General features: G+C 37.8%; 1 protein-coding gene across 4 annotated transcripts in view; it reads left to right on the top strand.

Annotated features, from left to right (window-relative positions):
• znf385b (zinc finger protein 385B) overlaps positions 1 to 27,860 on the top strand; it is a 166,813-nt gene that overhangs the window by 62,413 nt on the left and 76,540 nt on the right. The window lies entirely within an intron of this gene.

Below are 27,860 nucleotides of genomic sequence, written 5' to 3'. Positions count from 1 at the left end.
ATTTTATTGCGTTGTTTTCTACTGTACAACAGCAATTGTCTTTGTTTCTGATGGAATTTTAGGCAAAACGTCTGAGACATAGTTGATACCTAAATTAAACTTAAACATGGGTAAGCGACAGTGTAGCATGTTATTTCTGCTCTATTGTTTGTGGCATTTTTAATGTAGAAAATAATTTCTAATGCGAGTTAGTTTAATTTAATCTGAAGCCCTGTTTTCAACCCAGCATTGTGACAGTTGTGGATGCTTTTGCGTATTCATCCATAAGTCATCTCCAGCCTTCAGGTCAGTGGCAGGGCAGCGTGGGCCGGGGGGACTACACGAGGGAGGGGGCAGGAGTTTTCCGTGTCTGTGTCTGCATCCGGGGGGCATAGCAGACACACTCTCTTGCGTGTGTGTGTGTGTGTGAGGCAATGGAGTGTGACATGGAGTGGAGGATGCTGGGATCAGGTGAAATGGGAGAGAGAGAATTCAGCTTGTTTCGCTCAATATGGAGCAAAACACGGATTTGAGGCAGATCATAGTACAATTCACTGCATTCAGATGAGGAGGTAATCCACAAGAAGAGGTGTAAGATTTCAGTTAGCATTTCCATCTCGATGGCATCTTTGAGACAATCACCTGAGCTGTGAATGCCATGAGACTAATCACTTTGGTGCTGCAAGATAATGCTGATTGGTTTTTGGAACTGCATAACACACACAGTTCAAACCCCTTTATTAACGGCTCTCCTGAGTTGTGACATCAAAAGACGGAAATTATTGTTATTATTCTTCTATTTCACACTTTTAGGAAAAATGAGTGTCGCTGGTAAAACATGTACTATAATATAATGAAATAAAATTTGATTTGTATGTTGTGTGCAAAATATTTTATTTCATCACAATACTTGTAATTTTCGCTATTAACTAGTTGCTTATTAGCATGCATATTACTAGGGTATTGGCTGTTTATTAGTACTTATAAAGCACATATTAATGCCTTATTCTGCATGACCTTATTCTGCATCCCTTAATCCTACCCCATACCTAAACTTAAACGTTACAAAAAAACATTACTAACTATTAATAAGCAGTACTTTAGCAGTTTATTGGAGCAAAAGTCCTAGTTAATAGTAAACATGTGTTCCCCATTCTCAAGTGCATATATTATATTTTATTAATGTAGCTCAAACAAACAGTATAGCATGGCTCTAACATTCATGGGTTTGATTCCCAGGGAAAGCATAAATTGATGAGAAGTATACCTTTAATGTGATGTACTGTAAGTCGCTTTGGATACACGCATCAGACAAATGCATAAATGTTATGAGAATTTTATTTATAATGTTATTCTTATGCTAAAAAAGAGTGAAGACAAATTTACTTAGATGAATGACTAACATAACATGATGATAAACACCAAATTCTCATATTTGAAGAAGCTCAACATTGAAACGTTAAACACACAAATCAAAGCATTTTGAATACTTTTGCATATTTTGCAGATGAATTAACCTCTGGTATTTTTTTTTAATTCTTAGTTTATTTACATATAAGTCTTCAATTGCTCAAGATCGATGTCTTGATCAAGATGGCTAGTGTCTAGTTAAATCAAGTTCAATTATTTTATTAACTCTTTCCCCGCCATTGACGGAAATTTCCGCCTTTTATGAGACAACTCTTCTCCGCCATTGACGGGAGCTTTCCATGTTATATAATAGGGGGCGCTATGACATCTTCTGAAAGAGTACAGAATCTCTGGATCAAAACAGGTGAAATAGAAGCAGAAACAAGCGATAGCACATCTAAGTAGATGCATATGTAAAATAACATGATCATCAACATTAAACAGCATATAAATCAAAACTGCAACCCAGGATGAGCTATAGGACAGTGTAACCTTAGGGTGTTTATGGACTCGATCTACTCCATCTATGTTATGATCATCTCTCAGAATCCGATCTGGATGTAGTCTTTGATAAAAATGAATGCGATTTTCTCAGCTTTTTGCTCAAAAAGCTTTTGTTTTAATGAAACTTACCACATTTAAGTGTTGATAATAAAGAATGCATTAAGCTGTGTTCTTTCATTTGATATATTGCATGTTTAGATATTCATACAACAAAATATTCTGTGGGCCATGAACATTTTATAAAAATGATAAAAAAAATGCTGCTGATGACTGGCTTTTTTTTTTTAACCGCTGGCGGGGAAAGAGTTAAAAACATTCAGTTGAGCTTTATCTACCTGCTTTTGAAAAGATAAGAGCTACTGACTATTTGGACCACAACAACAACAACAACAACCAAAAATTGACTTTTTCTCCCACTTTGATTTTAGCAGAAAAGGTTACCTGGTTTTATTTAAGATCCTGCTTCTGAATTAAAAGATAGCCAGTTGTAGGTTACATTTGTAGTGGTCAATCAAATTTTAGGCCGCTCAAGTGGGAATGCAGATGACTGGAGCAAAATCAGGATCTCTTTCAAAAGGTTTGTTTATTGATGGCACGATCAAACAAGTATCACAGAAATAAATACGTTTTCCCTATCAGACTCTGGGACTCCAAACAGCTCTTCTTGGTTTTTGAAGTGTGCTTTGAAGGCATGAAATTGCATTTGATCCCTGCTCCCTTTCCCCTGTTTACAGGCTCTTTTCTTGCAACGGTCAGTTTGTGGTTCACTGCCAGGATTGGCCGCTTTCTGTCTCTAGCCCTGATGCGGTATCGGGACAGCCAAGGTGTCCGTGTGAGATAAAACACCACAATGACACACCAGAGAGCGGGCTAACCATCCAACCGAGACGCCAAGGGCATTATTGCATTAATTCAGTGGGATCACTGTCAGTGCTGGGAAATGCACGATTCATTACCGCCATCTAATTTCATATAATGGCTTTTCGTGCACAGTTTTGTATTTATGTGGGAAACACAGCGTGAATGTACGTGCACTTGTCTCTGAAATGCACCGCTGTGATGTGTGTGAGTGTTTTACAACCATCACGTGAGTGTGTGGCTGACAATGCACATGAAGTTTAACTTCCTTGGCAGATCAATAAGCACTCCGCGTAAAGGAGCTGTATGTCAGCAGAGCCGCGGTGAGTCGGCCGGCTTTTAGAGCATGATTTTATTAGCTCCACTAATCGATTTCTCCCTTCAGACCACACAGCTGCCGCAAACCGATCTCTGCCACTTTTCCTCCGTAATCGCTTGGCACGCTGAGTCCTTTTGTTTCCCCCTTCACAAGAACTCTGATCCCCAGCTGATTGAAGTGAGGACACTTTCAAGAAAATCCCGACATTAATGACTTTTGCCCTCGTGTTGTTCCAATCTCGCATTGTTATATTTTGTAGAACACAAAGAATTTAAGGACATTTCATAATAGGGGTGGGTGTTCCTCCCAAAATTTCATATTATGATATTATAACAAACAATCACGAGCCATGATCTGAATCGCGCGCAATCTTCCCAATTTTGAGATGTACTATCATGATCCAAACTGGAACAAGCCGATGGACTTGCAGTATTGCATTAAACAATCAGTTGTTAAAATAGTCATTAAACCCTGAGTTAAACTTTAAAACACTGCATAATCTCATTAATACATTTCATTAAGTTCTTTATTGTGTCTGTGGTTTAACATTAATGACACAGACAGCAGCAGGTATTTTGCATTAAGGCCCGTTCACACCAAGAACAATAACTATAAAGATAACTATATTAGTGTCCACACCAGCGGACAATATCGTCTGCCGCTTTAAATGCTCGAGCTCGTTACAGCAGGATCGATTCTGATTGGCTATCAATGTTTTTATCGTTCATCAGCTGGATTAAATCGTTCTGAAAGTGATTCCAGCGATATCGTTTCTCTGTGCCGTTATTGTTATAGCTGTGGTGTGAACTCTGCTATTGTTTCATATTGAGAACGATTTTTAGAACTATATCTTTATCGTTATCTTTATAGGTATCGTTCTTGGTGTGAACGGGCCTTTAGGCTGTAAGATCGAATGCATGGGTCTACTATAATGACACGCATCCGATTTCTTTCCCAACTGTTTATTCACTTAAGATGTATCTGGCTGTCTTTAGATATATTAGTGGTGGGCCGTTATCAGCGTTAACGTGCTGCGTTAACTTGAGACTCTTATCGAGCGATAAAAAAAAATATTGCTGTTAATCTATTCTCAAAGTTGGGTTGGGAACTGGGTCTATACTACGCAAGCTATGATGACTTTCACCTTGATATTTTAGCGCAGATGTATACCAAGCCGAATTGCACTGTAGGGGCGAGAGAACGAGTCTTCGAACCTGTGTGTATGCCTACTAGTGTTGTCAAAAATATTGATATTTCGCTATGTATCGATGCTGAAATATCTGAAACGATACGATACGATACTCATTTTCTACAGTATCGATATCAGCTGTGCTCTCCTCTCCGACCGACAGCGAGTTGACACACACCCGCCTCCTCTCATTCAGTCCAGTTAACCCTCTGAACATGGCGAACGGGTGTTCTGTTGGATTTTTCCTCATTATCGCATGTTAGTGTTGGTGTGACCGGTCTGAATTTCGCACAGGGTTGCACATAATGTTAATTCTACTAATTCCCGCAGATTTCGTGCTCGCATCTGAAGCGCACACATACCGTAATAAAGCCGCCTCTGACACACAAGTGCAAAAATGATCTCCTTTTTCCAGCTTATTAAAGGTCAAATACACTCAAAAATGTCTCAATGCCCATCTTGGTGAGTTTTAACGTAAACACAGTCGTAACCAGCTCACAGGAACAGTGTTTGGGATCCATGCGTGCGTCAGGTCTTAAAGGGACAGAAGTTATTTATTATTCAAACTACAAAAAGGCAAACGATCACTTACGAGCGCACATATTCTGAATGCCTTCGGCAGAATTCAAAGGAGCCATTTTAATCTAGATTAATCTAGATAAATTCCAAGATTACAGTGAGATTAATCTAGATCAAAAAAAATTATCTATGCCCACCACTAATGTAAATACTCACAGAGACAGACATTTTGACATATTTGTGTGTATATTTGATTGTAGGTGCGCTCCTGAAACCCCAAGGCTACTTTGCTCTTCTGTGTTCTGCTCCGTCTCACATCACGCACACAGAAAGCATGTAGGGATCAGGCTCTTTCGCAGTTTAATGTGCTTTTAATAACTAAAACAGTTATGTCCTGTTATAGACAGCATTTTACGACAGTCACGTTACATGATTTTACAGATTTGGATGTTAAATGTAGGCTTTTATGGAGGGACGGAAGCACACACCGCTTTAAAGGAAAGGAACGGCATGTAGCACAATGATCATTTTATCTTGATTGTCACGTTTTCATAATCATTAGAAGCCAAAATCAAAATGGAAACTATAACTTGATTCATCGCTCTACTGCTGTTGAATTGATTTTCAAATGCGTCACCACACATGAACGACACATGATAGAGACACATGATATAATTTGGCCAGCACAACAATTTAGTAGGCAGTCATTGCTGTATTTTAACATTATTACGAGGACATAAAAGATTGCAATCTCTGATTCGCTTGAAAAAAAGTCGATTGTAAACGTCTTCAAGATGGATCACGATATAAAATCTCCCACCCCTATTTCATAGTCATCATTACAGCTGTCGAATAGAGCTTGTCCGATAATCGTTTTCACCAGTATTCATACTTTTATACTGTACTATATCGTCTACTAAAAATGTCTAAACGTCTACCTATGATTAGCACCAAGTGCCCAACGACTGTGTATTCAACAGGTAAGTTACTTTACCTGCGAAAGTATTCTCGTGTCAACTGAAGTAACTTAAGGCCGTGCAACATCAAACCTCATGTGGGCTGTGTGTGAGACAAAAAACTACACTTGAACACACCGCAAAGACTTCAGCCAACTGCCAATGCACATGCTTTCTCTTGCCTACGTGTAGGAAAAATAACTGTCTATATCAGCAGGTATCAATACAGTCTATATTTGTCATTCAAAAAGGGAACCTGAAACTAGGATTGCGGATATATAAGCCGTAAACAAAGCAGCGCTTGCTTAGCATTTTGAATATCAATTCATTGGAGTGCTCCGGTAAGATCATGTAACTTTAGAACAGCCTTCTGTCTGTGCTGTCATGACTTCCTTGCTCACTCACTTGAATCAGCGTCTGGGTCATCAGTATGAGAGATCACTCTGATTAGCTGTTCAGTTGGCTGTACACTGACGAGTGCGTTAAACTGAACAGCCAATCAGAGCGATCTCTCACACTGATGACCCTGACGCTGATTCAACACAGTGAATTGGGCGAACTCCCACTGACATGAGCGCGAGCGCGACTAGAGCTGAAGTGTGGAACGCACCGCAAAAACTAGACCGACAGACTATGACAACTCAGCGCTGGCCAATGGCTGATAATATACTTTTAGCATAAATTACTTAACTTTTCAGCCTTTTTACTTCTATTCCTTCTGAAGTGCTTATGCTTTCCAAGCATTTGTTTACTGCATTTATTTGATCAAAAATACAGTAAAACAGTAATATTGTTTAGTAGTATTACATTATAAAATTTCAATTTCAATATATTTTAAAATGTAATTCATTCCTATGATGGCATTACTCTAGTCTTCAGTGTCACATGATCCTTCAGAAATCATTAATATGCTGATTTGGTGCTGAAGAAATATTTCTTCTTATTATCAAGATTGAACAGTTCTGCTTAATATTTTATGAAAACAAGTATACATTTTCTTCCCCAAGATTATTTGATGATTAAAGTACCACAATTAATTTGATATATATATATATATATTCAACCAGGGCTATAAATGTATTTACTGTTTTTTAACGGTAGTGTAGCTCAAAATGACAATAAACTTGCGACCATTAAGTATAAGTGTATTAATAATAATAATATATAGTAATAATAATATGTTAAAATTGTTTGTGGATGTTTGTTATCAGCCATTTAAACATCATAAAAATATTGGTCCATATAAGTAAAACTTAAAAATATAGTCTGCATGGTTTCTGAGCTATATTCATAGTCTCGTGAAATACAAACAAAATGTGGTCCCCCAGGACAACATTTAGAGAGAATTGCTCTTTTCAAAGGTTCAGAGAGATTGGTTTTGAAAGGACAGTGGCAGGTTTTTTTATCCCTTTTTGCTTTTCCTTAATTTGTTTTCTGTCTGGCTCATGAATCTTCACTGAGAAAAGTACTCATTACCAGTAGATATGGAGGACTGTTTTCTTGACTTAATCTGACGGGAAAGGAATATAGAGTGAGTTGATAGAGATGAATTTCAGCTGCCTCATGTGAAGCAAATTTAAATGTTTTAGCTTCAAGCTGGGCATTTTTTTTTCCCATGACCTTTCCGTAGACTCATTCATACGATTTATTTCTACTATAATTGCTTCTTTTCATCTTATCAGCAGTTGTAAGAAGAAATATCATAAAAAGCACACTGGCTATGAGATAAAATGTGAGTCAATAGCCATTAATGTTGCAGAAAAAAGTAAATATGCAGTAGTTAAGGAGCACCATGAAAGCAGCGAACATTTAAATCTCCAATCCAATATCGGCTCACGTAAGAATCTTCCTTTGATTTTTCACTTCAAGTTTCTATGTCCGTTTATTTTCCCAGCAGCGTTCATCCACCTTTTCAGTTTCATTAAATTGGATTAGCCTCGTCAATTGAAGTCACTTCATTTCACGTATCCTCAATTTAAAAAATAATGCAGAGATATGGTTACCCCCAGCATGTGGAAATTGCTACAAGGCTCTTTTATTTTCGCCGTGTTCTGTTTGCCACGCGGTCCTATGAGGCCCCTGTCATCGCGTATCTCTGTCTTTTCATCTGCAGCGTCTCTGGAGAAAACTATCTCTAATGTTGTTACTTCATCAACTTCAAGTAGTGCTGCAGCAATTAAGATCTCAGCAATGATAGTCGGCAAACACAGATGCTGCACCAGTGTTACCGCTGCATTACTCCGCCGCTGAGCCGCTCTGCATGCAATCTCAGTCGTCTCAGATCACAGCTAATGTTAATTGATTTGGACATTTGCACACATGCACATTACCAATGGAGTACCAATTGAGATATCCACCATTCATTATAAATGTGTGATATAGCCTGATTTATTAAGAATTCACAATTCGATGACCACGGATCCTTGTCTGGTCGCGTATAAAGCAATAAGCCAGACATTGAGGCCATACATTATAGGGTTTTTTTCACAAATACACCTAAAATCCACTTAACTGTGGTAAAATCGCTATAATGTATAGCCTTATTGACATATGCTTAAATGGTGGCAACAGCAATGTGGTAAAAGACATTGGTGGTTAACAAGAGGTTATTAGTATAAGGTGTCAGAAACCGGTTGGATTTTCTGTATGTGAATCAGATTGCAGAACCAGAACTGTTATTGGTAACACTTTATTTTACAGTGTCATTGTTACATTTGTTACATGTACTTACCATAGCAATAACAGTAAATTATGCATACTTACATGCAACTAACACTCAACAAAACCCTAACCCTATACTAAGTACATTTTACTTAATATTATTTAGTACTTAAATATATAATTACACCGTAACAATGACGCCTTAAAATTCAATGTCTGTATTTAGATTGGACTGAGAAAGACATTTAAAGTCGGCATGAAATGAAAGTTGCAATAGTCTTCTCTTCCCTCTTTTCATCTGAGTGAAACGGCTTCTCGAACAAGAAAAAATGTAGGACGGAAGTTGATTTTGTCCATTGGGTATTGATTGGATCATTGGATCGTTCTGGTTTACCAATGCTGTGATCTCACGAAAGTCACACGTCATCAGAAGAGAAGAGATGATGCTCCAAGAGGGAGATATTTTGATTAAAGATTATGAGGGCACATGAATAACAAAAAAAATTATGTGCATTATTATACAATTGTTTATAATAAATACTACAAAAATTTTGGTTTCTTGGTGATGTTAAAGGCCATTACATACTCCGCAAGAACAGAGAAAAAAGTTCTCGCTCCCAGGGCTCCAAGAACAAAATGGCAGCCATGGTTTGGGAGTTCTCGCAGCTTGTTCTCGACACATCACCTGCGCAGAACTTTTTTCTTGTGGGTGTCTATTGTGTGATTGATCAGAAATTCAAAGTGGGCGGGGTTAATGGGGGTTAATGCAGAAATGTCTGGCACCTGCTTTTCTCGTGAAGTATGAAATGTCCTGGCCAGAACGAACTTAGTTCTTGTTCTTGCCACCTCGAGAAAATGAACAAATTTCTTTGTTCTTGCGGAGTATGTACCAAGCCTAAGACTGACATAAAATGGTCTAATGTGAGGATTTACCCAGAGTTCAATGAGCTGTGTCTGTGTGTATTATGCTTTCAGAAATTTCCCACTTCTGAATTTGTGGTTATGAGCTTGTCGCATTCAAGTGCTTTGTTGTCGGAAAGAACAGGAATCATGGAGGACACCAGGTTTATTCTTGCCATTTATTGGGAAAATCGAAGCGATTGGTCTCACCTTCGCCATGTTTAAAGTTTATGGCACATTTAAAGGTATAGTTAACCCAAAAATGAAAGTTCTGTCATTAATTACTCACCCTCATGTCCACCCGTAAAACCTTTGTTCATCTTTGTAACAAAAATTAAAATATTTTTGATGAAATTGTTGTGTTGATTTTATCAAAATTATCTTAATTTGTGTTCCAAAGATGAACGAAGGTCTTACGGATTTGGAACGACATAAGGGTGAGTTAATAATGACATAATTTTCATTTTTGGGTGAACTAACCCTTTAACTCTGGAACTCAGGTATCAAATTATGCAGAGCTTCCCAGTGGTAAATACGTCAAGAGAGATCCCTCATGTCCAATTTTTTACCAGGAGACTCATATTTAATTCCTATAGCACGCCAAGGCAGCATATGTCACAGTGACACTGCAATGTTGGTTTTGTGTTATTAGAAGAAGACTTAATAAACTGTCATGACTCTTTACACCACAGCATGGAGGTTGAAACCCTGCGTGTGATGAACGTCCTCTCTGCATTTTATTATGGGCATTATGGCTTCATCCTCACCACAAATGTCTTCTCTTGATGCCTGATAGTGGAATTATGGTGAGAAACAGCTGGTGGCTCATTCACATGCACTTTGCCAAGCTTTTTTGTGTTTTTTTTCTTGGTCAAAAGACACCCCTCCGCCATATGTGAGCCATTACTGTGTCAGTTTTTACTCTACAAGATGCCTGAAAGAGCATGTGATGCCCTTGTATTAGAGAATCGCATTTGATTCATGTTATTTCAAAGCCTGCGTTAACAGGCTACCATGACAATGGCCATGATGAATAAAATCCTTGACGTTGTCTGAAAGCTCCTCACAGTAGTTTAGTTTGCATGGAGTTTTGTGACGCCAGTGTTCTTGAAATGATGTTTTAAAGAAACATTTATTGAAATCTTAGAGATTGGGATGGTGTTTCAGATAAACCCGCTCTATAAATCATCTCTCTTTGAGAGCTATACTGATGTTAGCATGCATAAGGCAAGTTCAAATCAGTTGAAATTTTTTTTTTTTTACCACAAATACACTTTAAAAAATCCACTTAACGGTGGTAAAATCACTGTAATGAATAGCCTTATTGAAAAGTGTGGCAGTAATGATAAACTAGAAAAAATTTGAATTATTCATTCATTATTTTAAATTGGATTTTTTCATAAACATTTCCATAAGATTTGTGTGGATTTTCAGCAGGTAGGTTGGTTTGCTGAGCTAATTAAGCTCTCAGCGATTGTCTGCATCCCTTTCAGGAGTCAAAATGTGTGTTATGATCTAGAAGAGCTCATTCTCTCTCATTTAGTGTGCTGTTACGCAAGTCTTGGCTCATGTAATTCATTTTCCCCTCTAAAGCATTGTTGAAGTGTGCTTTGGTGACGCACTGCTTACCCCTGCAATCCTATTATGCTTAAGACCTTTGTTTAGACTCCAAAACCTGGAACTGAAATCTGAAGTAAATTCCAAGGTAAACAGTTTGCACTAGTTGGCTAGTTAATCTTCTAAAAGTCAAACTTCAGTCATAATCCTCCAACAAAAGTTTAAGATATATTTGATATTTGATTGGTGCTGCAGCCGTGACTGTTTCTGTTGAAATCACTGTGAGAAATGAACCTCTTTTGTCAATGAGTTTCCTTTACTTTCATCCTCAAGAGACAGCGATAAAACTCTGATGCAAAGAAAGGATATTCATGTTCTTAAATTGAATGCATTCTATTTGAAAGGCTTAATTTCAAAAATTGATGTGAACAGCTGATAATATCTTTTTTTGTGGTGAGTTAATAAAGGATTTTGCTTCCTGACCAGTTTCTTTGAATAATGGGCACCTCAGCTGACACAATAGAGCGAGTCTATTCATAAAGCATACTGTCACCTTTTATAACCTCTGTGGATTTAGTCAATCAGAAGATCATCAGCCAGTCAGAATTGTTTTCTTCAAGATAACAACTGTGTGTGTGTGTAGTCTGTGTACATATATATTTATATGGAATCGAGAAGCATTATAAAATCAATGAAAGTGTAAGGCGTATCAGTAAAATTTCACAATTCCCAATACAAATTTATAAAAGCCAATTACATATTTACAAAAAAAACAATTACATTTATAAGAAAGCCATGTATCAAATATAATGTCTTTACACAAAGTCCTCATTAAAACAATTAGTACTTTCCCAAAAAACCTTTTGTACATGATCTACTCTACTGCATGTCTTCTGCCCCCTGGTGGATTCTTTTTATTCTTCAGGAAGTAGACGCACTTTTAAAATCATTTCCAAAATGTCCGCTTCTGTTTTGCGATGCAAGTCTTTTAGCCAGGAAATCTACTGATTCTAGCAATTAGTAATACCACAAATATTTTTTTTATATTGCCATTGATATTTTAAAATGAGTATTTAGTGGATTTAAGCATTTTATGTTTATTGCTGTGCGTTTTGTGATGGATTATTCCCTCCATGATAAAAAAAAGATTGTCAAAAAATACCCATTAAAGTATTTGATTTATCTAATCTTTTATAAATAAACATTAAACAAATGTTTATGTTTCCAAACTTTTGATAGGTACTATACGTGTGTGTGTGTGTGTGTGTGTGTGTGTGTGTGTGTGTGTGTGTGTATATATATATATATATATATATACTGTATATAATAGAATAACAATTAAGTGCTTTTTCACTTTTATTTACAATAGTATCTTAATTTTAATTGGTTTAATGCTCTGGGACCATTTTGGGGTATTTCCAGCTGGATTTGGCCTACACAAATTGAAAAGCTTCCCATACAGTGGTCTTTACAGGAAACCATTTGAAGTTACATAAACCACTGCTAAAATAAACATGTAAGTATATGTTGTTTGAGCTGTAATAACTGTACATGGGTATATTGGGATTACATAAAAAAAGGTAATATTCAGACAACATTATTTGTTCCAGGAATCTTGTGGAAACAGCCAAAACTGTCTGCAGGGTGCTAGAGCACACAGGGCCTGAGTTACACTTTCAAAAATGAAAATGGGGGTTATGTAACTGCAACGGGTTTACTGTAAAATTACACCAAACCACTGTATGTGGGTAATGCTAAAATTATGCATATCTCCAGAAAGTAGACATTCTAAGCTTTCAAATGGTACCACATATGAGGTCAGAGCTCCTCCACAGACATTTAAAATTTAAAGTGTATACTTGATGATGTCATTCCGGACCCGGTACAGGGTCTGCATATATATATATATATACTATGTATGTGTGTGTGTGTGTAGGGGTGAATTCAGGTTGATTGATCTCAATGGCAAAAAGTGTCCCAATCACCCTGAATTCACCCTATTTCTGACTTAATAATGTTTATGCAGATTTAATACTTTTTATACATTGCTATTATGTGCAGCGCAGCTGTACTGTTTTACCATTTTCATAAAATGAACATTTAAGCGCCACTGCTGTAGTGCATGCTGAAGACATTGAAGACTGGAGGATAGAGAAGAGAGGATAATGTGCATATAACCTGCAAAATTACTGTATAAATGTCTATTGAGACCGTCTGAATTCATATGAGAACTCGCATATTCTGCGTCTCTTTGTTACTGCTTACCAGGAGTGGCCATCCAAAATGATTTAAGCGCCATCTGAGCAACTAGACGCTCTTGCTGTCAGACTGTGTCGACTTCAGATTCCCTACGGTGAATTTGAATGTTGCCTGAAGCTGCAGTTCACTGAACCAGAGCTTGAGTTCTTCCAGAGTAATACCATTTTGCATGAGCTTTCTGCATGATTGCAAACGTAGATACATGACTATTTTTTTGTTTTTCTGGGGATGGCAAATAAAACTTCATCAACCTAAAGGGCTATGTCAATTCAAACTTAGGAGGCATGGCTAGACTAGGCTTATTCTTAAAGGGATGGTTCACAATGGGGTCCAAACAATTGACTTTCATTGTTATTTTTTGAAATATTATCCACAGAAGAAATAAAGTCAAACAGGTTTGGAAACGACATCACCCATATCATTCACAGATGGCGACAAGGAGGCCAAAGTTCCTAGAGCACATTTAAGTAATAAACTGCAAGGATATTAAAAAAGTATTGGTAAAGTCTTTCATTTGATCTATTCTAGACTATAGGGAACCAAGTGAGCTAGGTTTGCCACTGGTTAACCCCTCAAAAATAGGTGCCTGACCCAGACCTTAATCCAGTTTTAAATGCTCTGGAAAGGCTGAATGTTTCTGAGAATAAGGGGTTGACTCTCTGGAATGCTGGAGAGGTGTACAATAAATTCTTGGATGTAAATTCCAATCAAAGTCCACATGAGAAAGCCAATAGTTGTGGTTTCCCTTGGAAACTCACTCCAAGGGTTATCTGGAATCAATTTTCCTAAAACGATGTTATTCGGAGATGATGTCATGGTGAAAACCTGCAGCTGGACTCTGAAGTTCAGAGAATTGTACCTTTTGGCTCTGGATCACATTTCCAAGCCTCACGTCAAAACTCATTTTCATCCTTCCAATAAGTGTTACACATGGATTAGGTTAGCTGAAGAATTGGGAGATGGTAATAGAAAAAGAAGACAAAAGCCCACCAAATCGCCACCTGTTTTCCATCCCATGCTGTTTGGTCTCCAAGCTTTCCTCTGCAACTTGCTGGATTCAAGTGGGAAGTAATTATTGTACCATTAGTCTAATGAAATGTCTGGCTCTCCGGGGAATGTGTCCGTCCACTGCGATTGATTTCCTTTGTAGCTCTGCAACATAAACATCAATTCACTTAGTGTATGGTTATGCTTTTGTGGTGTGCATTAACATCTTCCCCAATGATTTGCTGTTATATAGGCACAATAGAGTTGGATCTCCAAAATAAAACTATTGGGCCCTCTCATAGTGCAATGTGGCGGCAGGCGCGACGCATGTTTTTTTTGCTAGTTTCATTCTGACGCAGTTATCATTTTCACGTTGGTGCGCTCATGAGCGTGCTGGTGAAAACGAGGTGTGTTCAGCCGCATTGTTGGTGCATTGCTATTTTGAGGCAACTAAAAACGACTGCACAGTATTTTTTATGTTTTTTAAGGAGCGCGTTATTACACACAGCAGCACACAACATTTTTTAAATATTCCAAATAAAAGGATTACAATGTAAAAGATAAAATAAATAAAAAAGATAAAACTGCCTACATGTTATATGGATAGAATACATTGCATGTATCAGAATTACCTATTTACAGTAATGACGAATAAAATTGGCTACTTATTTAACCAATCGTGGCAACACACACATGACTCATCAGGTTTAGGGTGTCTATATTCCGCCATGTAAATAGTGAATGTGCCATGGTGCGAGCGCAACTGGCTCTTTAAGGGAATGGGTAGATGAGACTCTGATTGGTTTATTGCACGTAATGCCCAAAACACACCCATGACTCATTAAGAGAATAGGGTCAACCTTTTTTAGACCATGTGCCGGGTGTGCCGACCATTTTTCCCGTCGTTAAACTAGCAAATGTGGATTCAGACACGCCCTAAGTGCACTTGCGCCGTGGGCTTTAGAACATGCGCTTAGATCGTTAAAATAGGGCCCATTGTCAACATTTCAGAAGTCATAAACCTTAATGATACTTCAGAGTGCCCCAATTATGCTATTTGAAAGGCTCCTTGTTTTATTTTGGAAATATCCTACAATAGGTTTATACGCATCCAAGGTCAAAAAAACACAAATTTTCTCATAATATACACTTCAGCATCACCTCTTTTCTCACAGCGTCTGAAACGGTGTCTTTCTAAACCCCTCCTTTACAGAGCCTACTCTGCTCTGATTGGACGGCCCAGTCTGTTATGAAATGAAACACCATTACCATATCTAAATTTCAGCTCCTTTCTCAGCACTTGTTACACAGTGATCCGAACAGTAACGATGGCATCTGTTTTACCGCATCGATTCGTCCTCATCCTTTGGAAGTGCATGCAAAGCGCAGAAAACAGCGTCTTCTCAACGTTACAACAACATGAACCAAACTCTTCCAGGCTACAGCTACAACTACAGTGTTTGAGGGAGGGTCAAGCTAGCCGTTGTTTGTGGGCATCAAATAAATAGGCTGGCATAATGCAAATTCGTGTTACTGACGACTCGTTTTCAGGCAGTTCTGAATCCTCCATTTATTGATATTTGTTGACTTTTTTGAATATAAGCATCCACAAAGCATTTATCTTTTGGGCACCACAGAAGAAAGTCATAGAGATTTGGAGTCAACGATGACAAAATGTTCATTTTTGGCCGAACTGTTCCTTTAATGAGTTACATTACTGCTGTTAAAATGTGCTTACTGCATATTTCCTCTCTTAGCACAGCATCATGCAGCCCCCAGACTGTCATTTCTATTTCTCTTTAAATAACAGATACGCTCCATATGCAAGTCCTCTCCCAGAGCCACGTAGCAAGTCAGAGTTTGTCTGTGCACATATTTTCTTTCGCAGCACAGGGCATCAAAGGTAATTGCCTCTGAACTGCCTCACAGTTTGTCTGCTTTTGTGTCATTTTGATTTGACATCTCTTTAATGTTTTGGATTGTGTCTATGCGCATATCCCACTGAGACATGAGTTTTCCAAATGTGGCAGGTTAGAGATGTTGCTCTTTTTTAGATGAAGACTATGGGGTTCAAAATGAGCATGCTCTGGGGCCGTTGTGAATGTTCCAGGTCAATTTGCTTGATCTTTCAGGCCGGATTGTATGCTCTTACATTCCAAAAATCACACTTTTGTTGATCATGTGCATGAACTCAAACTTTTTTTTGTCAAAATTAGAGGACTGACTTGTTTAGAGGACAAAATTAGAGGACAGTCTTGGAAGCATTAGCTGAAATGCATAAAACATTGAAACGTGTAAATATGATTATATATATAAATATTATTATTCAGTGAGCAAAAAGATAAGTCACCTACAGCTGAGAACATATTTTTCTCTATTAGGATCCAGATACTGTAGAAAAGTGCTAATAAAAAGAGCTCCCAAGATCAATTTACAATAATGACGACAGCATGATTAAATCATTTCAAAGTTATTTTCAGACTTGGCAACTAAGTACATTTAGCTTATACACTGTAAAAAAAAATCCTGCCTTAAATTAAGTACAATCAACTTTGATTTTAACTTAAATTACATTAAAATGAATGCGATAGTTCACCCAAAAATGAAAATTATCCCATGATTTACTCACCCTCAAGTCATCCTATAGGTGTGTATGACTTTCTTCTTTCAGACGAATACAATTTGAGTTATATTAAATAATGTCCTGGCTCTTCCAAGCATTTTAATAGCATGAAATGGCAGCCCAAAATTTTTGGGCACAAAAAGTGTATCCATCCATTATAAATGTACTCCGGGTGGTTGATAAACGCCTTCTGAAGTGCATCGATGGGTTTTTTGTTAGAAAAAGATCCATATTTAACATGTTATAAAGTAAAATATCTAGCTTCCGACAGAGCGCCTTTCGTATTCAACTTACGAAAAAAGCGTTACTGGCTTGACAACGTGATGCATTTTGAACTGCGAGAGGTGTGAACTGTTTTTATAAGTGGAATACAGAAGGCGGTCCACTGGAAGCTAGATATTTTACTTTATAATGTGTTAAAACCATATATTCACTTCAGAAGGCCTTTATTAACCCCCCGGAGTAATAAGTGGAGTACTTTTTTAATAAATGGATGCACTTTTTTGGGCTTCAAATTTTGGGCTGCCATTCACTGCCATTATAATGCTTGGGTTAGCCAGGACATTTTTATGTCCTCCGATTGTATCCGTCTGAAAGAAGAAAGTCATATACACCTAGGATGGCTTGAGGATGAGTAAATTATGGCATAATTTCCATTTTTGGGTGAACTATCCCTTTAAAAAAATAGTTGAATCTTGTATAACTTATAAAAAAGTTGAAAATTGCTTAACTTATTTTTATGAGGTAAAGCAATGTAAAAACATTACTGATCATATAATTGTTTACAGTTTAGGGTCAGAATTTTGTTAAATGCTTGAAAATACATTTGAATATGCAAGGTGAATAGCTCCCCATGTTTTGTAGTATGCATTTACTGAAAATAAAATAGTACAAATGTGATTTTTAAAATATTGTGCCATTTAAATTTAGATTTTAATGATTGTGAAAAAGTTTGTCCTTGTGTAAACACATCAATCATATTGTTTTTCCTCAAAATGTTATTTTTTTCATGACAATTTGAATATATAAACCTAACTATAATTACTGTAAAAGCAATTCCTTAATTATATACATTCATATTTCAGAAGTGCGTATGTACCGGTATTTATATTTGTATTACTTTCTGAATATTTTTTTGTTCAGAAAAAAAAAAAATCTTGTTGTTGAGCCCTGTACTATTTTGACCATTGAATCACAGAAACCATGATTGCATTGGAAAAGATTTTGGGAAATCATGTTGTCGTCATCATTGTAAATTGATCTTGGGAGCTCCTTTTATTAGCTATTTTAATGGGCTCCCTGTTCATTACAGGTTACAATTTAGCCTTTATTGCTCTGCGGTCCTTAAAACTGGGAATTGCATGTAGTTTTATAAGAGGTCAGTGGAAGTCTTTTGTAGGTAGGCCCAGTCATTGTACTTTTAAATTCTAAAGGGGCCGACTCGTCCTCATTGCCAAACTAATTCATTCTGACAATATTTCACTAAGTGTCCCTTTAAGGATGTGATTTAGCTGTTGGATCTTAGGAGCTAAGAGGACACAAATCAGGAAACCAAGAGACATCAGGGCTTCTTCCTGTATAAAAACCTGTAAACATGACCGTATGAACTTTTATGAACCTGCCAGTGGTAGCCATTACAGAGTTCCAGCAGGGGTATGGCATGGGCTGGTCAGGTTGAGGAGGAGTTTGAAAGGATAGACGATTAGCATGAAGGACATCTCGCTGGAAGCTTCAGCAGGAGGAAAGTCCAGATGGAAAACAACAGCTCGGCCTGTCCATTGTGCAATGAAGTACACCCAGTTCTTCACAAGCAGACGGTAAATCTTTGACTTTGATTGGCCAGCCTCATATGCTCCTCTAGACTATGACTGGCCACATACGCCGCTCATTACCCGTTCCTCAATGCTGTGAGTGAAGATAAGTATATGCAAATTCCCCTGAGAGTTGCAACCTAATTTTTGAAACTGGCAATGCGGAATAAGACATGATTCTGCTCTAAGGGAATCACTGTTCCAGACTCTTCAAGGCGTACTTGGGCCTTTTATTTGGTAAAGACTTGATATGAAGCCCCTGTAATCTATTTTTGATGAGCTTCCTCTGACGGTGCGATGGTGTCGCCCTTCCAACACTAGAAGGAATTCTCCCTGAGAAGCCTCTAGGTAGCAGCTGGGTAGACTGACAGATTTGAGAGGCAATTATTGAATAAGTTAACTATACAAGAATAATCAAATGCAGTCAGATGGGTAAATTGTGGTGAGTTGAGCACCATTCACTCTTGAGGTATTTGAGTGGTGTATCAATAGGAGCCTGTGCTGTAGCTACTGTTCTTCAGAGAATTTCCCAGCAGGCCTCTGGTGCACAGCAGCAGTGATGTAGCGAGGCGTTTAAAGGTATTTGATATTCTTACTTCAAAAGCTTCAAATGTGTACACTGTTAGAGCTGTATGTTTCTGTTTTGAACTATTAAAGTAACGTTACAGGTGAAATGCAGGTTAAGGTACTGTATATTTACTGCAGCAAATCATTTCAACTTATTCCTCAGTTTGCAAAAACAAACAAAAAATGTGTTTGCAATGATGAACTAGGGCTGACATTCAGAACCTCTAACCGACGTATTTTTCCCATGTCGGTTATTTCGGTTTTCACGTGACTCCGCCCCGTCAGTCACATCAAGTGCAGTTTGAAGGCACACAGAGAGATGCAGGAGCAGTTATCTGTGTTTATAGATACCCAGAATCACTATAGTAACTGCATGTTTTACATAGTTTATAAAGGTCAGTTAATTGCTGTTCTTATAGCCTACGTGTTGACACACACACAAACACACACACAGACGGCGCGCGCAAGCCCCGAAGCCGCTTTCACTTTCGTGCTTATAAAGTTTATAAAGTTGGTCAAGTTCAGTGCTTAGCTTTTTTCAGTGACACAGAGCCGAGCCGTGTCGCGTCTCTGAAAACGCGCACGCCCTGAAGGCAGACCTCTCTCACCTGCGTCCTCACAAAGCTTTGTCATTTGTATGTGGTTTAAGCCCTGCCAGTTTGAACATTAAAGCGAGTTTTGACCATCAGATGTGTATTATGTTGAACAAATGCCTGATATATTTTGACAAACGAACACTCAGACAGAAGCTGTGACTAAAGTAAAGTCACTAAAGTAGCTTAGAAACTCAACCGTTATAGGCATACATTTTAATACCTTTGCAGTAAGTACAAACCACAGCTTCATAATGAATAGAGACTGTATGAGTAATTCACACACAATCACTCTCTCATTAATGCATTCAAATAAATGTAATGTAGGCCTACAGTGTTAATTTATCTGTATCTGATGTACAACAAACAGAAATCTTCTCCATAGACAATAACTGCTAAAAGTGAACCGTTTCCTTCAAGTATTTTAAAATCACAATGCACTTTTTCATTAGAAAAAAAAAATTCCACCTTTAATAGTAGAAAATATTTGCAGTACAAACCTTATCAGTGAACTTACTCAAAAACCTTATGAGGGCAGAAAAAAAGAGAAAAAGAATCGTTCATTAATCGTAATCGAGGTCAAATGTTCAATTAATCGAGGTTTTTATTTTTGGTCAAATCGTCACAGCCCTATGATGAACTTAAAATTGAGGGCTGTGGGGAACAAGGATGAATGTTGAAATGTATTGTTTAAGTCTTAAAATAACCTTTATTGTGTAAAGGTATTATGATGATGAAGGTGAATAACACTGATTATCTCTTCATCACGGCACCTGTTAGTGGGTGGGATATATTAAGCAGGAAGTGAACATTTTGTCCTCAAAGTTGATGTGTTAGAAGCAGGAAAAATGGGCAAGCGTAAGGATTTGATCGAGTTTGACACGGGCCAAATTGTGATGGCTAGACGACTGGGTCAGAGCATCTCCAAAACTGCAGCTCTTGTGGGGTGTTCCTGGTCTGCAGTGGTCAGTATCTGTCAAAAGTGGTGAACCGGTGACAGGGTCATGGGCTCATTGGTGCACGTGGGACCAAAAAAATTGGTGCACCATGGCTCATTGATGCACGTGGGAGCAAAGACTGGCCCGTGTGGTCCGATCAAACAGACGAGCTACTGTGGCTCAAGAAGTTAATGCTGGTTCTGATAGAAAGGTGTCAGAACACACAGGGCATGGAGTCAGTGTGATGCTTTGGGTTCTGCTGGGAAACCTTGGATCCTGCCATCCATGTGGATGTTACTTTGACACGTACCACCTACCTAAGCATTGTTGCAGACCATGTACACCCTTTCATGGAAACGGTATTCCCTGGTGACTGTGGCCTCTTTCAGCAGATAATGCTCCCTGCCACAAAGCAAAAATGGTTCAGGAATGGTTGGAGGAGCACACGTTTGAGATGTTGACTTGTCCTCCAAATTCCCCAGATCTCAATCCAATCGAGCATCTGTGGGATGTGCTGAACAAACAAGACCAATCCATGGAGGCCCCACCTGGCAACTTACAGGACTTAAAGGATCTGCTGCTAACATCTTGCTGCCAGATACCACAGCACACTTTCAGGGGTCTAGTGGAGTCCATGCCTCAACGGGTCAGGGCTGTTTAGGCAGCAAAAGGGGGACCAACACAATATTCTGATAATGTTATGCTTGATCGGTGTATATCCAATCTATCAATTCCAATTATTTAAAGCAGTTTAACCAAGTAAATTTCACACTATATGCACAAAGAACATAATGTAACTCAGCCCACTGGAATGACTTCTGTAACACAGATGTTCATCCTCCTAGAATAATAGTCTCACCGCTAAAGGATGATTTAAACCAACTCAAATGTAGCAGTGCATTTCTGCATTCAAACTCTCTTGAAACCCTTGCCACTAAGACTTACATTGAAGGTGCATAACGTGTACACTAACATTCTAGCATAAGAGACTTCGAAAAAATCTTGCTGCCCTCAAACTGTTGAATGGTAGTGTATGCCACAGATGCTTTCAGTAAAGCTTAATTTTGATTGAACTCGGAGACTTCTCCTTAACCTCGGTGTTCAGCGGTGTTCAGTATGAATACAAATATACTTGAAATGCAGCAAGTCATTATTTTCAAAATGCCACAAATAATTTATCTTAAAGCTCTGCAATCAGACGAGGGGGTCATATCACGAGGGATCAAATTTCCATTGATCTTTTGAGATAAAAGAGTTCATTGTACTATGAAAACATACTGAACATTTCAGATCTCAAAACTTTCTCCTCAGTGAAAATTTTTGTATGTGATATATACAGGGCCGGATTAACATAAGGGCTAGGTGGGGCTGAAGCCCCAGGGCCCGAGCACGGCGGGGGCCCGTGATTGGCCGAGGAAATGATTGACAATCGATCGGGAGCATCTAAAGTTTTCCTGTTGGGCCGCTCGCCAAACCACACCACGCCCCCACATATTAAGCGCTGTTTTTTATGCTACTGGAGTGCTGCGAGTGCATGGGAAAATCAAAAGCCAGGTGAAGAAACGGCGCTACCTGATTAAACCGTGCGCGCATCCAGCAGTCGCAGCGCGAGAGCTTGTTCAGCGCTTTCGCCGCTCTAGTGAAGTCATAACAAGCGCCAGGCAGTCGCTTTATCCATTTTAATTTGATACAAGCCCAACATCATGTGTACAGTAAAGGCTCTGTGGCGAAACTCCGACCATGTCTGAAGTGTTGAGGTAAACTATAGGCTGCCTACACGATGGCCGTAGCCAGCTATGAGGTCTCCGAGGTCCGGACCTCTGTATTTTTCTGAGGTGTACATAATAAATGTTGTGAAATAATCAACCAATAGAGTGCTTTATGTACACAGAAGCTGCTGTGCGAGTCGCTTCGGTAAACATGGTGAGATGTAAGTAGCTAAACTAAACATTTCATATTTGACAGCTGCTTTAGGATAGAAATGTTAAACAATGAAAAGACTATCAGCCAGAGCTCAGCTTTAGGATGGGAAGAGACAGGGCAAAAGGAGGAGCCTGAGAGAAAAAGAAAGAGTGATGGAAATGAGAATGAGAGTGATGAAATGAGGAGAGAGCAGGTATGACAGATAATCTACTGCCCACTAACATGGTTTTGAATGCTATTTGTTTTTTTTTTTAGCCTTCAAACCTCTTAAAATGCACTTACATAGATCAGAGAAATCTAAATTTTCTCCAATTCCCCAAAATAGCTCACATTTGGGACCTCACTGGTTTTAAAACTCCTTAAGGCAGTTACATGCTCAAAAGTTGTTGCTTTTTCTGGAAACCTGTTTGCTTTGACCTCATATCTGTTAATGCATTTATGCTGTTAATGTGTTGCAGCCTGGAATATTTATATATAGGCCTACTTAATATTAAAATGGAAAATTCAGACAGTATACTCATTGTATCTCTGTGCTTTGAAGATTTAGTTTTTTAAAAATACTAATTTTTTCTGTGGTAGAAAACGTTGTGGCACCAAGATTGGCTACTATGGGGGCCCTTGGGTTTGTCATAGCCCCAGGGCCCTATATGTTCTTAATCCGGGAATGGATATATACTGTATATAACATATAGGAAGTGGTATAGATAATAGAAAAACTCAAGTGTATAAAGTTTTTCAAACCTTGGGATATTCCTGACCGTCTTTAGCACCTGCCGATTTTCATATTTTTTGATGTGAGAAGCTAAGCGACAGATAATTTTTTGTCTTAGGTCTTTCGCTATGTAATTCAGGCTTTGCAAAAAGGTTAATATTGAAGGATGGGGCTGTTGGAACCTACCTGCTCTTTTGTGATTGATTCTCAATTCACATGCGAATAGAGTGTTTACACAAGTCTTAAAGGCACAACAGCAAAAAAACAGCCTATTTAATGCCAGAAAGAGGGTGAAACATGTTCATTAAAAGCTAAATGACTTATATGGGGTGGGGGGGGGGGGGTAAGTTTACCTAAGGGGTAATTTATTTATTTGTTTGTTTGTTCGTTTAACAGAGGTAGACCAAATTATTAACACTTATTACTATAATAACACAACTAACTAATTGATTTATTTATTTTTATTTATTCAACATAAACAGACAAATTTATCAAGATTTAAAACTATAATAACAAGACTAATATTTATTTATTTGTTTATTAATTTGTTTGTTTGTTTGTTTATTTAACAGAGGTAGATCAAATTATCAATAGTTAATAACACAACTGATATTTATACATTTTTATTTATTCAACATAAACAGACAAATTTGTCAAGACTTAAAACTATGATAACAAGACTAATATTTGTTTGTTTGTTTGTTTGTTTAACAGAGGTAGATCAAATGATTAACACATTACTATAACAACACAACTAACTTATTTATTTATTTTTATTTATTCAACATAAATAGACCAATTTATCAATATTTAAAACTATAGTAACAAGACTAATATTTATTTATTTGTTTGTTTGTTTGTTTGTTTGTTTAACAGAGGTAGAACAAATGATTAACACTTATTACTATAATAACACAACTCATTTATTTAGTTATTTTTATTTATTCAACATAAACAGACCAATTTATCAAGACTTAAAACTATAATAACAAGACTAATATTTATTTATTATGTATGTCTTTGAAATATTTTTATGAGTCTTGATCGCTTGCTATTTTACTAGATTCGACTTTTGCATGTAGGCTTCTGATTTTGCCATTTGACATTGTTGAGATCTCTTCTGAGATGCACGTGAGATTATTGTAAGTGTATTTCATGATTAAAGATGCATGATATGACTACTTTAAATGTCAGTGAACACCCAAGTCTTGCACCAAAAATGAATACTTATATTATATTACTAGAAGAGAGAGATTTTCAGTATTACACAGCCATGGCAATTCCGTAAATTGTCAATTCCTCCTTGTATGCCTTTCTATTCTCATGCCCCATGTTTCCACTGCCCGAGGGGCATGATTGGGATTGTATTTCACCCCGGCCCCAGCCTGAAGAAATCACAGCAGGATTAAGCAGTTGTGCCACACCTGACACGAGTGATCATTCCAGTCACCGTGGGGCTGCAGCTCAGATGGCGATGACAAACATCCAGTACCCGGGCGGTAATTCAATCAGCACTCTACTGGCATGAGAAAAAGCTCTCACAGCGAGATTGGCCTGGGCTTTGATAAGGTCCTCCTCGGAAGTCCGAACATAAAGACATTTAAGGAGAAACAAAGGGAGGTGAAGGACAGAAGATTGTGGAGGGTTCAAGAGAACAGGATACTGAGAGATAAAGATAGCTAGAGGGAAAGACAGGCTCGAGGGGAGGGCTGAAAGAAATGAAAGAGAACCGGGTTTGAGACAGAACAGGCGGTTCACATTCCGACGTGTTTTGATGTCTAATGTGCAGAATAATTCTGTTAGAGCCAGCGACAGCACCGAGGGATCCTGGGATTGGGCTCTCCCGTTGAGGTACACAATCTACACCAGAGTTCATTAGTGCAATGTGTCTAATATCTTTCAATTGGACTCTCTTAAGCTAGTTTTATATTGTCTTGCGAGCTTATTTGATTTATGATCTGGTAGAGGCGGCCAGCCACGTTGAGTGAAAAATTTGTGTCACGCTGCAGAGATTCACAGCATGCAATGTGTCCAAGAGCGTGAAGACAGCAGGGAATAAATCTACAAATTGGGGAAAAAGTGAAGTGATTCCACAAGTGGAATCTTTGTAATGGTTGTCATCCTGATCTAATGCCCGGAGAGAAAACCATAAAATATTGTTTAATTCTGAACAGTGTGAAATCGGAAGGCCTAAAGGGTTTTCCCTGTGTGTTCCAGAAATGTGACATGTCAGACGCAAGATCGCCTCTGATTTTGCTAGTTTGCCGCCGACTCACAGGGCAGCGTGAGCTTTACCTTCTCTCTACAGCTATTCTTTTAATGAGAACCACCTCATACTCGATCACAACCATCCATAAAGTTGACATAAAATCATAATCGAATCTGTCTACTACCGTATGCTTTGTCTAATGCCTGCTATCCTATAAGATCATTACAAATCACACTGTACGACATGGATCTAATAAACTTGGGTATGACGTGTATGTTGAGTGTACAATGATGACACCTATTGAATCGTAGTCTACAAATTAAATGTCTAAAAATGGTCGTCTTTTTCACACAGAAATCGCCACGATTGGTCATCTTTCGTCTAGAACAGCCCAAAATCGTACAATGTGTACCGGGCATTCTTCTGTGCATATTGTGCAAATTTTACATTTTATAATAATAATAAAAATATATTGATGTATTTATTACTTTCTTTACCTCTGTTAAATTTTCAAATGATTATAATATCAAATAATAATATATAATACATTAGAATTAATAGTCATAATATTTTTAGCATTTATTATTATTATTATTATTATTATTATTATTAAAAACATGCACTAAAGAATGATGCTCTTTGGAGAGAAGAGTTTTCACTGCAGAAACAAAATCAAAATCAGAAACAAACAAAGTCCCTCTTTGTCTCAAGTGTTTCTTATAAAATTGATTTAGGGGAAATAAAAAACAAAAAGAAACAAATTAGACAGTTGTTTGTTGAAGCCATAAAATCAACGAGGATGGCATATATCATAGATAATTTTTTCTTGAATTAATTTAATGAGAAAATGTTGACTTGATTGTGATTTAAAATGATTGATTTTGGAAAATCGGTGCACAGTTTGAGACTTTTGTGGTATAGATACACTGATCAGGCATAACATTATGACCAGTGAATAACAATGATTTTCTCTTCATCACTGCATGGCCTCCAAATTCCCCAGATCTCAATCCAATTGAGCATCTGTGGGATGTGCTGAACAAACAAGTCCGATCCATGGAGGCTCCGCCTCGCAACTTACAGGACTTGAAGGATCTGATGCTAACATCTTGGTGTTAGATACCACAGCACACCTTCAGGGGTCTAGTGGTGTCCATGCCTCGATGGGTCAGGGGTGTTTTGGCAGCAAAAGGGGGACCAACACAATATTAAGTCATAATGTTATGCTTGATCGGTGTATGTTGAGATCTCTTCTGAGATGCATGTGAGATTACAGGGGTCTTTTTCTCAGGAGAAAAAAAAATTGACAGGCAAGAGACTTGAGCTAAGTCACCATTTAATCTGATTGCGGTATAAGGGAAACAGTGATATTAAATCAATTTTATTTCTATTTTTTCTTATACATTGCCTCCATTCAAGTTGGTTCGTTCAAGTTGAGCTAAGATCTGTTAAATATAAGTGTACATTAAATGCCGGCAGTTTTTGATCATTTAGGAGCTGATTCTTTACTCATCTCATCCCTATATTTTTTCTTAACTCTTTTGCCAATACTTTTTCAGTGGAATAAAAAAAAATCTTTTCCATACAATCCATTGCCTTTTACTATAAATAATTACATAGTTGTAATTTTTGGGTGAAGTGAACCTTTAATTTTTACGTCAGCTCAACAAAAAAAAAAAAAATTATAAAAAGCAACATGCATTCATCATCACACTCAATATCTGGGTTTGTCCTTGTCTGGCATCTGCTGCACTCAAACCCTCTTATAGTCTATTAACTTGCACAGTGTGCCATCGTCTCAAGGCTCAACACACTCGGTACCTAATCTAACACTAATGTTCCTGTGACTGACTCAATTCCACCCCTTATCTTTGCTCTGCTTTTACAGTAGTAACAAACTGGAGATCTCTACAACACGTCCTTGTCCAATTCATTAGCAAAACGTTGCCACAGGCTCTATTTGTTTGTGTTTTTAACAACATATAAAGGTCTGGCATCCTCCATTCTGCGTAATGATATCTTAATGAAATACAGACACACTGTATGGCTCTTACAGCTGTATAATGTTTTATTAAGTGTGCTCTGGAGCATTGTGGGTAAACTTGCATTATACCACACTCTAAAAAAAAAAGGTTCTATATGGCACCAAAAATGGTTCTTGGCTCGTAATCATAGGGGAACCTTTTTTAGTGCTATATAGCATCAATTTTGGTTCTTGATGTGCTATATAGCACCTTAGTCAAAGAACAAGTGAAGAACCTCTGAAGAACCACTGAAGCACCAAAATTGGTGCTATATATCACTAAAAAAGGTTCCCCTATGATTACGAGCCAAGAACCATTTTTGGTACCATATAGAACCTTTTTTTTTAGAGTGCATGTGTGTT

Source organism: Gobio gobio (genome assembly GCF_949357685.1).
Source record: "Gobio gobio genome assembly, chromosome: 7".
Taxonomy (NCBI): domain Eukaryota; kingdom Metazoa; phylum Chordata; class Actinopteri; order Cypriniformes; family Gobionidae; genus Gobio; species Gobio gobio.
Note: the sequence above shows the minus strand (reverse complement) of the source record. Positions and strands in the feature narration are given on the sequence as shown.